Here is a 12165-nt window from a genome sequence, read left to right as displayed (position 1 = left end):
ATAACCAATCATGTCACATGCACTGTAATTTAGGCTGGAATCTAAGCTTTGACTTTTAACCAAGAAATTGTGTATTTCTAAATATTGGCCTTTAGTTCTACTATTTGAGCCTAAAGGACATGTTCACATATTTCCTGTCTATTCAAACGACTGGTAACTTGGGTGATTACATGTTTTTCACATTGTTTTGTTTTACTTAAACTCTAACCTCCTTCTCTAACCCTTGAATTATTTTTTTTTTCAAGGGATCAGACAATCTGTGTTTTGTTGTCTAGGAAAAAAAGTGTCTGAGAGCGATTAGATGAAGCCAACTTGCTTTCAGAAAATGTAATTTTCTTAAGATATTGGAGCATGATGACTTCCTTTCTTTGACACAAATATGCCTTATCTAGACCTACTAATGAGATTAACCTAGAAAATGGACCTGCAATATGGAGAGTTTGTTTTAAACTTTCACATGCACCTAGTTGAAAAAAATTCTGAGAAATTTTTAATTAAAAAAAAAAAAATGCAGGCCAGGCACAGTGGTGCATGCCTGTAATCCCAGCTACTCTGGAGTCTGAGAAGTGAGGATCACTTGAGGCCTGGATTGGAGGCCAGCTTGAACAATGTAGCAAGAGCCTTTCTCTAAAAGCAAAAATTTAAAATATAAAAAGAAAAAAGAATATGATAGGGAGAAAATAAAAGCAGCTTGCAGCCCGCAGTGACTGCCAGTGTCAAGCAGAAACTTCGTTGGCGTTGGACAGTGTGTTCTAGATGTCACAGTATCAGGCAATTCAGAGGTAGCTGTCTGATCACTGTGACTTTTGCCACAGTCTCTGGTCACAGCAGCTCATAGGAAGGATGTGTGATGAAAGCGTGTATGTTATTAGGAATGTAGAAGTTAGAACAGCCAAATGCGAAATGGCAGAAGCACAGACAAAAAAAAAAAAAAATTCTCTTATTCTGTTCCAAGGTGCTTAATTTTGGTTAATTCTTTGCTTTTTACTTATCACATATAACCTTCTTCAATTCTAGACACCATTGCCTATGGGCACTTATCACTTTTAAATATACTGTATATTATGTCTTACTTATTTTATTTATTTTCTGTTCCTCACCCTTAACTACAATGTAAGCTCAGTGAGAGCAGGGGAGTTTTATCTGTTTTGTTCACTTTTGCATCTCCCACCCAGGAGAGTTAGTGCCTGGCACATATAGGTACTCAATAAATATTTGTTGAGTAAGCATGTGATTTCCTCGCAGTTCCACGAGCAAAACACTCCTAACCTTAAGCTCCAACAGAATATGCCAGCCACAGTGACCTTTCTTAGAATCATGGGTCTTTTGAGCGTAAAGAAACTAGGAGGTTCTGTAATCCAATCCCTCTGTTTTACTGATAAAGAGGCTGAAGTCCAGCATTTCAGCAGATTGCTTCAGCACAAAGCAAATAAAATAAACGGGAATAGAAATTGGGACTTCTGACCCACTGCTCTTTTTCCAAACTACCCTTTTCCCGTTAATTTCAGCATAAACCCATTCCCATTGCTGGAACAGCAGTGGCCTCCTCCATCATAGGAGCATAATCCTTGAGAGTTCTCTTGGGTGAAGAGCTCCATGATGCTGAGTCTGCTCTGGGATCCTTTTGGTGGCCCGTATTTTTTCCCAGTCGAAGAGAATGCATTCCATTTGGTTGAAAGCTTTCATTTTACATTCAAGTCTTCAGACACACAGATTCTCCTCTGCCTCCCTCCACCAGATGCTAGCTCAAGCTCTACTCATCCCATGAAGTGTTCCCCCTTGAATCCAGCCCATAGTGATGTCATAGTTGTAGTAGAATGATAAATGCAAATGCCTATAGAGGCCAATTTAGTGAAGTAAATAAAGGAAACTGACCAGGGTAAGAAATGAAGGCCCAGGATCACTAGATCCTTCGACTTTCAAAGAAGCCAGAGTTTCCCAGAGTTAAGTTTCCACCATCACTGGTCTCTTCAGCTTTTCACACCTTTCTTTCAGGAATTCAAAGGAAGGGTGTGATCTCCAGGGTCATTCCCAGCCTTACCATCTCCCCTGTGGGTGCTCTCCTTTGCTGCTATTCACACTATAGACTTTGTTCACATCACCACCAAGGTGATTCCCTCACAATGTGAACTTCAGCGTGAGGTGCACAGGGAGGATTCCCTGCTCCTTCTCTTTCAGACCCAGGAGCTGTCTTTAGCCCCACTTCGGAAGACCATCCTTTTCAGTATTTGCATCCAGGCTTCTGTCAAGTAAACATTCCTAAATCCCTTAGAGAAGAGGGCTCTTCGCCTTTCTGGGTCCAGGGCTGCATCCTTTTGCCTTCAGATTTGAATTGCTGTTCTATTAGCCTTACTTCTCACCAATTGCACTGTATTTCCTGGAGACGGCTTTGAGGACACCCTGGAGGATGTGTGCTGGGGTGCCAGCCTGAGGCCCTCCCCTGGGCAGCTGCCCTGCCTGTCTTCTCAACCTCACCTTGGACTTTCCTGTTTCTCTCTCTTTCATTCATCTTTGCCAAAAGATGATTCTTTTAGCTCACTGACTCTGGATCAATTGCCTGCTATCTCCTGAAGCATCTCTTTGTTTGAAGGGAAAAGCCGCTTTTTAATTTTTTGGCTCATTGCAATTTGAAAACGCAGCTAACAATTTCTACTTCTTTGAATTCTGAATGTTCTTCTAAGGGATCCAAATAACCATGAACATGTAAAAAATCTGCCTCCTCTGAGTTCTTCTTCTCTCATCACCAATAAGTATAGGATACACACAGTCATCTTTGGAAAAACCCACTGCTTGGGTAGTCTCTTGACCTCTCAGCCCCTTTGTAGGAACATCTCTGCTGAAGCCTGTCCCTGGCATAGACATGCGGTTCTTGCTTTAGAGTCTGAGCTGTGTGCATCTCTTTTCCTTGACTCAGAAGAAATGAATTTAAGAGATATATATTGTTTTAATCCAATACTTTTTTTCATTTACCGGTAATACAGATAGTATCAAACTATCATCCTTTCTCTTCTCCCCTGGGACAAATATTAGTTATTTCAACAATCAGGAAAGATATTTTATGGCTGCAGTGAAGCACGTTTTATTATATTGTCAACTAAAATTTGTGGATTATTTGTATAGACTATTTTGGTGTTGATGTCTGGGAGCAAGGTCAGTTCAGGATTGCTAAAGACAAGACTAGGAGACTTCATTAACCTGATTGTGAAGATTCTTGAATACCATATAAAAGGGCCTCAAATTTAATCCAGAGAAAATACATGAATTTAGGTAGGAGTGCTAAGTTTTAGAATAAAATAACTGTGATGGCAGGAAGGAAGATGATTTTTAAAGATAGAAACTAGGATTAGGAAGACCAGCCACAGCCGTAAGTACAGAAAACAGTGACAGATTCAAGGAAAATAATTAACAGGATTTGAGGTAGGTGAGGAAAAGGGAGGGATAATATTTGGTGGTGGGGATTTCAGATATAAAGAGAAAGATGGATGATTTGAAAGCAAGATGATTGCTCTAAAGCTAAACTTGCAGATGGTTCTAAAGCCATCTCTGCAGAAGGCTATTTCTTCAGAGGTGTAGTGGCGTTCTCACAGACCACCAGGAGAACAAATGAAAAGTCTTGGTGGCTGAGGCCACCTCCTTTTTCTTGCTTTGCAAAATGGGGGAACATAAGGGTGTCTTCATGGAATAACTGTTCATAAAGCTACCTGAACTCTGGTTAGAAACACAAAGAAGTAATACAAGTTTGAGATGATGAATATGCTAATTACCCTGATCTGATAATTATACATTTTATGTATCACAACAACACTATGTACTCCATATATCTCTCCAATTTTATGTGTCAATTAAAAAATTTTAAAATCTAAATGTTAATTAGAGTCTTTTGGAAATTTCACTACTGGCATTAAAAATCAGAGCCTCTGCCACTGAAATTTGTGTTCTCCACTGGTAATCTAGAAATTCAAGTGTTGTTCAAGCTTTCAAAAACAAGCATGAAGCATTAAGAAAAATGCAATTGTCAACAGAAGGAAGTAACATAGAAAGTGCATACAACTCCCCACAGCCATTCTGAGGTGGAATCAGACCCTGGCCAAACCCACAGCAAACTTCATGAATTTAAAAATGTTTTTCTAAGTGTTTACAAATCCACTGTATTATGATCTTTTTTAAAAAGGAAAGGTCATTGTATTCCCTACTATGTAATGCTATCGATCATCTAATAGATACTTTTACGGAAGAACATCTGTTAATATCCCTAAACCTTCTTCATTGTGCCCTAAACACATGAGAACTCCCTTCCCAAGTAATTGACCTTCATCATCGTTGTGACGTCATTCTTATTCTAGGATGCAGGCTTTCTGATTGGGATTCCCACCTGGGCTAACCATAGTCCCTATGGTTCCTTTAGCCAAGTTTTTGTTTGTTTTGTTTTGCTTCCAGGACGCTCCACTGTCCCATTCATGTACCCCTCCCAGGAGGGCGTTAGTGGCCACACCTGGCCTGCAAACCCAAAGATTTAATATGCACAGTTAATATGAAATATTGCTATTTCACCTTCATTTTTGGAGGATATAGGATTTTAGAGTGATAGCTTTTCTCTTTCAATACTCTAAAGGTGTTCCATTTTTCTTTTCTGGTTTGCATTGTTTCTGATGAGGTCTGCAGTTTTCCTTATTTGTTTCATTGTATTATTATTGTAAAATTTCTTCTTTCCTCTAGCCGTTTGTAAGATTTTATTTTATCTTCTGTTTCTAGCAATTTTATTCTGATGTATATTGATGTGGTTACTTTCCTGGGGAGTTTGCCAAGCTTCTTAGATCTGTTAGTTTACAGTTTTCAAAAAGTCTCAAAAACTTTGGCCACTGGTTCAATTTTTTTTTTCTTCTTCCACCTTGTTTTGGACTTCAGTGATATATATGTTAGACTAATTATTATTGTTCTATGGGTCACTGACTCTGTATTTCTTTATTTTTTTCAGTCTTTTAAAATGTCTACTCCTCAGTTTGTATAGCCTCTATTACTCTATCTTTAAATTTACTAATTTTCTTTTTTATAGTATCTAATCTGCTGATAATTCTATCTAGTATGCTGATAATTCTATCCATGGAATTTTTTTTATTTTCATAACTTTTAGCTAAAAAAATTCTGCTTTATTCTTTTTCAATCCTATTTTTCTCATTAGTTTTATGGTTATTCCTTTAAACCTATTAACATGTTTATGAAAGCAATTATAAAGTCTACTAAGCTGATTATGTCTGTTACTTCTGGGTCTTTTTCTGCCATGGATATTTTTTCCAGGTTATGCTGAACGTTTTTCTTCACATTCCTCAACATTTTTGTTTGGATGTTGAATATTACATTATTAGGTTTGGATTTTTTTGTCTTTTTTTTAAAGAGTGTTCTACTTTAAAGTAATTCTACTTTGTTTTGGCAGATAATTAAGTGATTTTCAAATCAGCTTGGTCCTTTCAAGTCTACTTTTAAAATCTTGTTAGGGCAGATCTAGAGTAGCCTTTACCCTAGAGTTAGTTCTGCCCTAATACTAAGATATGATTCTTCTGGAGTCTTTCCTGAATATCTAGGTTTTTAATGTATTGTCTCTACTCTGGCTAGTAAGAACTTTAATGTCTCCCAGCCCCGTGTAAGCTCTAGGAATTTGTCAGATTGAAACTCTCCAGTAGTTTTTGGCACACTCTGTATAATAGTTTCACCACACATGTCCAGTGTACGATGGCATCAGGTCAAGTGGACTTAGATACAGATTTCTGAAGTTCTATTTCTGTATAGGTTTCTCCCCTTGGGTACTCTGCCATCCGAAATTCCAACCTCCTTCGCCTCCCCTAATTTCAGCATCTGTATTTTAAGTTAAGGGAGACCGTCATGCTTTACTTGGATTTCTTTCCTTGTCCCATGATCTGAACAGGCCTCTAGGTAGAAGTCCTGGCTACTGCATTTACTTATTCATGGATCACAGTCCTGAACTTACTTTTATCAAAGATCTAGAAACAGCATTTCATATTGTTTTTTAATATTTTATTTCTTTATGATGTGAAGGCAAGTCCAGTAGAAGTTACACTAATATGGTCAGAAGGGGCAATCTTATCTGCATAATGTATTAAAATTCAAGATTTACATAAAAATCAATTTATATATCTTTTTGAAAAATAGATCTAGACAGTTCTACCTTTAACGAAATGCATTGACTGAAGTTGATTCGTAAGTGTCCACTTTTTGGTTGAATATGCAAGCCCAAATTTTCTAATTTCTACCAAGCTAACATCACTCATTTTGCCTGCTGCATTTATTCTATAAGTACAACCTCAGATTGATTCTACTATAAAGTAGTACTAGTATTTTTGATCAGATGATGACCATCTTTGCAATAGAGATAAAAAAGCAAAACTTTAAAATGATAACATTTTATATAATATTCCAAAAAATATACCATCAAGTGTTACAAAAAAATGTAAGATGTTATGGTGGCACAAAGACAGCAATGAAGCCCGCTTTAAATTGAATAACAATTTTTAAGTATTTTGAGATGGCACTGTTGAAGAGGAAGCTATCTAGCTACTGATTTACCTGTAAGATAAATATGGTGAAAAGAAATTGTTGGAAGATGCATACTAATGTACTATTGTCAGCATATTGTTCCCTAAATGGCATTTATGATCACTAGTTTGGCTGTTGTCATCCAAACCCTGTTCTGTACTCTTTACTGAATCCGTACGTTCTGTTTTTGCAGCTCCATTAGCCTTCCAGATCCTTAGACGTAAACCTGCAGTCAAATTTTTTTTTCTCCTTCCTTCTGATCCTTCACAGCCAGTAAATTAACAAGATTATGGTCTTGAGGCTGGATGTGGTGGCTCACGCCTGTAATCCCAGAACTTTGGGAGGCTAAGGTGGGCAGATCACTTGAGGTCAAGAGTTTGAGACTATCCACACTAACATGGTGAAACCCTGTTTCCACTAAAAATAGAAAAATTAGCTGGGCATTGGTGATGGGCACCTGTAATCCCAGCTACTCAGGAGGCTGAGACATGAGAATTACTTGAACCCAAGAGGCAGAGGTTGCAGTGAGCCGAGATCACACCACTGCACTCCAGCCTAGGTGACAGAGTGATACTCCATCTCAAAAAAAAGAAAAGATTGCTGGCCTGACCTTCATAGTTTCTCTCCTATCTCTTCCTACTCTTCGTATTACCGATATCACTATCTTTGCTTAGTCTGCTTCCTCAGCTAGTTTCCACAATAAATATTGCCAAATATTAATCTTCGTAATATAAACTCGGATCACATTACTTCCCTGGCTACAAACCTTCTGTGTTTCCTCAGAGTTTATAGAGTGAAATAAAAACTTAGTCTTTCAAGGTCTACCACAATCTAGCCACAGACTTGATCTCATCTTATTTCTTACTGCTTCTATTTATGTACATTACCTCTAAGATATCAAGAAATGTTACTTAGAGCTGAAATAAATATATATCCTAAAGAAATCTCGAATCTTTCAAATTCCTCCTCGCTTTGTCCATACCATTGCCTCTGTTTGATGTGTTTATACCAGTATTTTATGTGTCTAAACTCAACTGTGACTCAAAATTCAGCTCAGTGGCTAACCACTGTTTATCTTCCCCGTTCCCCCATTTTAAAGCTTTTCCTCTGACTACGAGACAACTTTAGCAATTTATCTGTTGGTATTGAGTTGCACCTTATTACTTATTACCTTATATTATTTTTATTTGCATATACATATATTTTTACATGTCTTGACAAGGGATTATTTCCCTGAAGGCAGAATTCAGGTTCATTATTCTGTCCTTTTCATCCCCTTGCATTGTACCTTGTTGGCCCTTGATAAATGTTAACAGGATGAATACTTCTCTGAGTTCTGTGATGCAGTCTTCTAACACTATCACTTCCATTGCAAGTAAATATATTGGTTACCAGAATAATTGTATATATTTAATATTTTTCCTTCCATTTACTTTTTAATATTCACTTATATTCATTATGGTAAGATTGAAATCTGGCATTGTCCTCAGCACAATTTTGTGTTTTATAAGGGGCCTGATTTGGAAAAACAAAAAAAGGAAGAAAGAAAGAAAAGAAAAGAAACCAAAGATCTGAAACCCACAGGCTCTTTTCCCAATCATGAATCTTGGCAGTGCGAGTTGCAGTATGTTGCCACCTATTAATTAAATCTGTACTCTGGTGAATTGGCCAAGAGAGAGAACATTCAAAAAAAAAAAAAAGAAGGATGAGGAGGATAATAAGTCTAGGGAACCACTTGGGTAATCAGAAGCTTTCATGTAGAAACACCCTGGCCATACTTTTTCCCAGGGGCTGTGAGAAAACTACAGGGAAGTATGAAGGCCAAGAAAGAACCTAAAATTTTGGCTGGCAAGTCACCACTGAAATACTGCATAGCCTCGTAACATGTTAATAAATAATGCTGAACCCAAAGTCAGAGCCAATTATGAGCTTAATCAGAATCAGAGTGTAAGATACAGATGAAATTGTGGAGGCCATCTAGATTGTAGAACATTGCTAATCGTTACGGCATAACGGATCTCTTGGAACATCTGTTAACAGCTATGAACCCTGCCTTTAGGAAAATGCACGTAAAAACAAAATTAGTCTTAGGTTGAGATCTTTTGATTCAGAGCACATTTCATCATTAAAGGCAAGAAAAACACATTTCGGGAAGAGCTGGCAATCTGCTCAATATCACATAGGAAGTGAGTGACAGGGGGTAGTGTCTCTGAAAAGTACCTACAGAACTCAAGCCCCAGTCTTGGGATTCATCCAACACATATTCTCTCATGTGTAATAGTGTTCTCCACATAATCGATTTTATTTGAATAAAACTTGTTTAGTTTTTTGCTTTTTAGAAGGGAAACCAAAATAAAAATGAAATGTCTGTTGTGCTAGGCACTGTACTGGGGCTTTCCACATGTACCATGTTACTACTCCAACAGCCATAGATAATATTATTCCTTTTTTTTTTTTTTTTTTTTTTGAGTCAGAGTCTATCTAGCTCTGTTACCCAGGCTGGAGTGCAGTGGCACAATCTCAGATCACTACAACCTCTGCCCCCCGGGTTCAAACGATTCTCCTGCCTCAGTCTCCTGAGTAGCTGGGACTACAGGCATCTACAGGCATGTGCCACCATGCCTATTTTTTTTTTTTTTTTTTTAGTAGAAGCGGGGTTTCACCATGTTAGCCAGGATGGTCTTGATCTCCTGAACTTGTGATCCGCCCACCTCAGCCTCTCAAAGTTCTGGGATTACAGGTGTGAGCCAATGCACTGGGCTGATAATATTATTCTTACTTTACAATAAGGAAATTATCATTAAGAGGGATTAAGTTGACTTTCCCAAATCAATACAGATACTATAAAATAGGGCTCAGACATGAATCCATAGCTCCTACCTCAATTTTGGTGATGTTTTTGCTATGCTTCCTTACCGTTTACTCTGATATGTTGATTCTCTGGGAAGGCTACTTTTGATCTGAAATGAAATAAGGCTTACTGATACTACTGCAACAACAATGATTGCATACATTTATAGAAATAAGAACTTTTTATAGAAAACCCAGCAAGAGAACTATTTGGGAATGTCTGTATACCTTTTCTGGCACAATTTTTCTAGTTATTATTCTAGCTAGGTTTACCCATTTCTTTCCTCCCTGTTTAAAACATTACCCAGCACTGACCACACAGGTGGTAGAACTGTTTTGGAGAGCTAGCTACCCATTAATATGTACCAAAAGACTTAAAATGTTGCCTGCATTCTGTCCTGGGAATTCTACTTCTATTAATTTATCCTAAGGAAATCATTGAACAACAAATATTTGACAAGTGTACAAAGATATATGTCTAAAATAGTTGACTTTGACTTAAAAATGATAATATGCAGCAAACTAAGGATCTAGCAATAGAAAAGTATGGCAAATTCATACAACACAAAATATGTAACCATTAGAAGTGATACTGTAGATATACATTTATTAGAATGTAAATAATCTCATGGTATAATTCCATAGTTAAGTGTTATTGTATTATAGTTGGATTATTTTCTTTTTCTTTTTAAATTCTATGACCATGTATTATTCAGCTATTATTGATACATATATACACTGTTTCCATTTTTTTAAATACTATAATCATCTTTATGTGGGATCTAAGCAGCAACTCTACCTTGATCACTTCTTTCCAATACCTTTTCTTCGAAAGGAAAGGGTCTCTATGCCTTTACTTTTGTCTTATGGGAACTTCACTACATGGCAATTTACATTCTGTCCACACTGTTGATAATAGTAAAGCCTTATCATCTAGGTCAGTCAGATTTAGCCCACTTGAAATATAAAGGAGAGATTATGAAACTTAGAAACAGTCTTCCCCACTCAACAAACTATGGCTTTCAAGACAATTTCTTTGCTGTGGAATCAAAAATTCTATTTTTAAATTTGAAATCTGAATATTGGCTCTTTCTCTTTAAGCCTCTGCTTTAAAATCTTAATATTTCCCCAAATCAATGGAGACCACTAGATGAATAGATCACAAAGATATGGGAAAATATAAAAGTATATTCATTCATATTTTTAAAATATTAACCTGATTAATCATTAATTTTATGGTTTAATTTGAAAAGGAAAAGGATGTTTTTAATGAGCTTTGCCATATAAGAACATGGTATGTTTTTAAAATTAGTTGTCTTTTTATATATTGAAAAATATGTTATGATTTTTTCACAAACATCTTACACATTTATTATCACATTTATTCCTAGGTAGTTCAGAGTAGTGGTTGCTATTTTAAGTGTGATCTTTTCCTTCTCCATTTTGTTTTCAAATTATTGACAGTGTTTTGGAAAGTAATTTATTTTTTAAGTTCATCTTGAGCATAGCTAGCTTGTTGAAATCTTTTATTTATTTTTGTGTTTTTGTTTGTTTGTTTTTGAGACAAGGCCTCTTTCTGTTGCCCAGGCTAGAATGCAGTGGAGAGATCATGGTTCACTGCAGCCACGACCTTCTGGGCTCAGGTGATCCACCTCAGCTCACCAAGTAGCTGGGACTATAGGTGCACACAGGCACACCCAGGTAATTTTTTGCATTTTTTCTAGAGAACAGATTTCACTATGTTGTCCAGGCTGGTCTAGAACTCCTGGACTTCAGCAATCCACTAGCCTCAGCCTCCCAAAGTATTGGGATTATAGGTGTGAGCCACCACACCAGCCAAACTCTTTTATCCTTTCCAATCTTTTTCTTAGACGTTGTGAATGATTTTTCTCTTGCATTCCCTATATAGACAATAGTGACAATCTTATCTCTTTCTTTTGAATATTTATTTCATTAATTTCTTGTGTGTTTTACATTAGTTAGAATCTTAGGGAAAATAAGAAAGTGTTGAAGTGTAGCTGTGATACAGGATAACTATATGACTTTTTTTAAGCTTAAAAAAAACCCTTTACTATGAATGTCTAATAGTGTACCATTAAGTATCATGTTTCTGTTAGTTATTATTCATCCAGGCTATGAGATTTTCTTTCATCTCCAAGTAATTAGGGGTTTTAATTTTAAAAAGATTAAGAAATGGGTGATAACTATCATTAAGATGATCATGTTTTTCCTTCTTTAATTTTTGGTCTATTGAATTACACGGATGGATTTCCCAATGTTGAAACCTTCTAACATTCCTCAGTAAATCCAAATTGGTCACAGTATATTATTAGATTTTACTTGTGAATACTTTGGTATTTTGTATCATAGTGTTTGCTAGCAAGACTGGCCTATAGTTGGGAAGACGTCCATCAATTTCTATGCTTTGGAATAGTTTATGTAACATAAGAATTATGTTCTCCTGGATATTTTGGTACAATATAATGCCAAGGGAGAAAAGCAATTTATTGACCATTATGTATAATACTATCCATTCTTGAAAATATAAATACACATATGACAAAATCTGGATGAATATATCAAAGGTTGATAATATTTCTGAGAAGTTACATTATTGTTTTTATCTTGCTTTTTCTCAACTGTAATTTTTAGTTTATTTATAGTGGATGCAAATATTCCAGAGAAAAATGGGAGCATCAAATGTTGTATAGGGACAGAAACATATAAAAAGCACGGTAGGCAATGTGTGGTGGCTTACGCCTGTAA

Source organism: Sapajus apella, unplaced genomic scaffold, assembly GCF_009761245.1.
Source record: "Sapajus apella isolate SASKATOON/1434 unplaced genomic scaffold, GSC_monkey_1.0 scaffold21, whole genome shotgun sequence".
Lineage (NCBI taxonomy): Eukaryota > Metazoa > Chordata > Mammalia > Primates > Cebidae > Sapajus > Sapajus apella.
The sequence above is the reverse complement of the archived record's forward strand: the minus strand, read 5'-3'. Positions refer to the sequence as shown.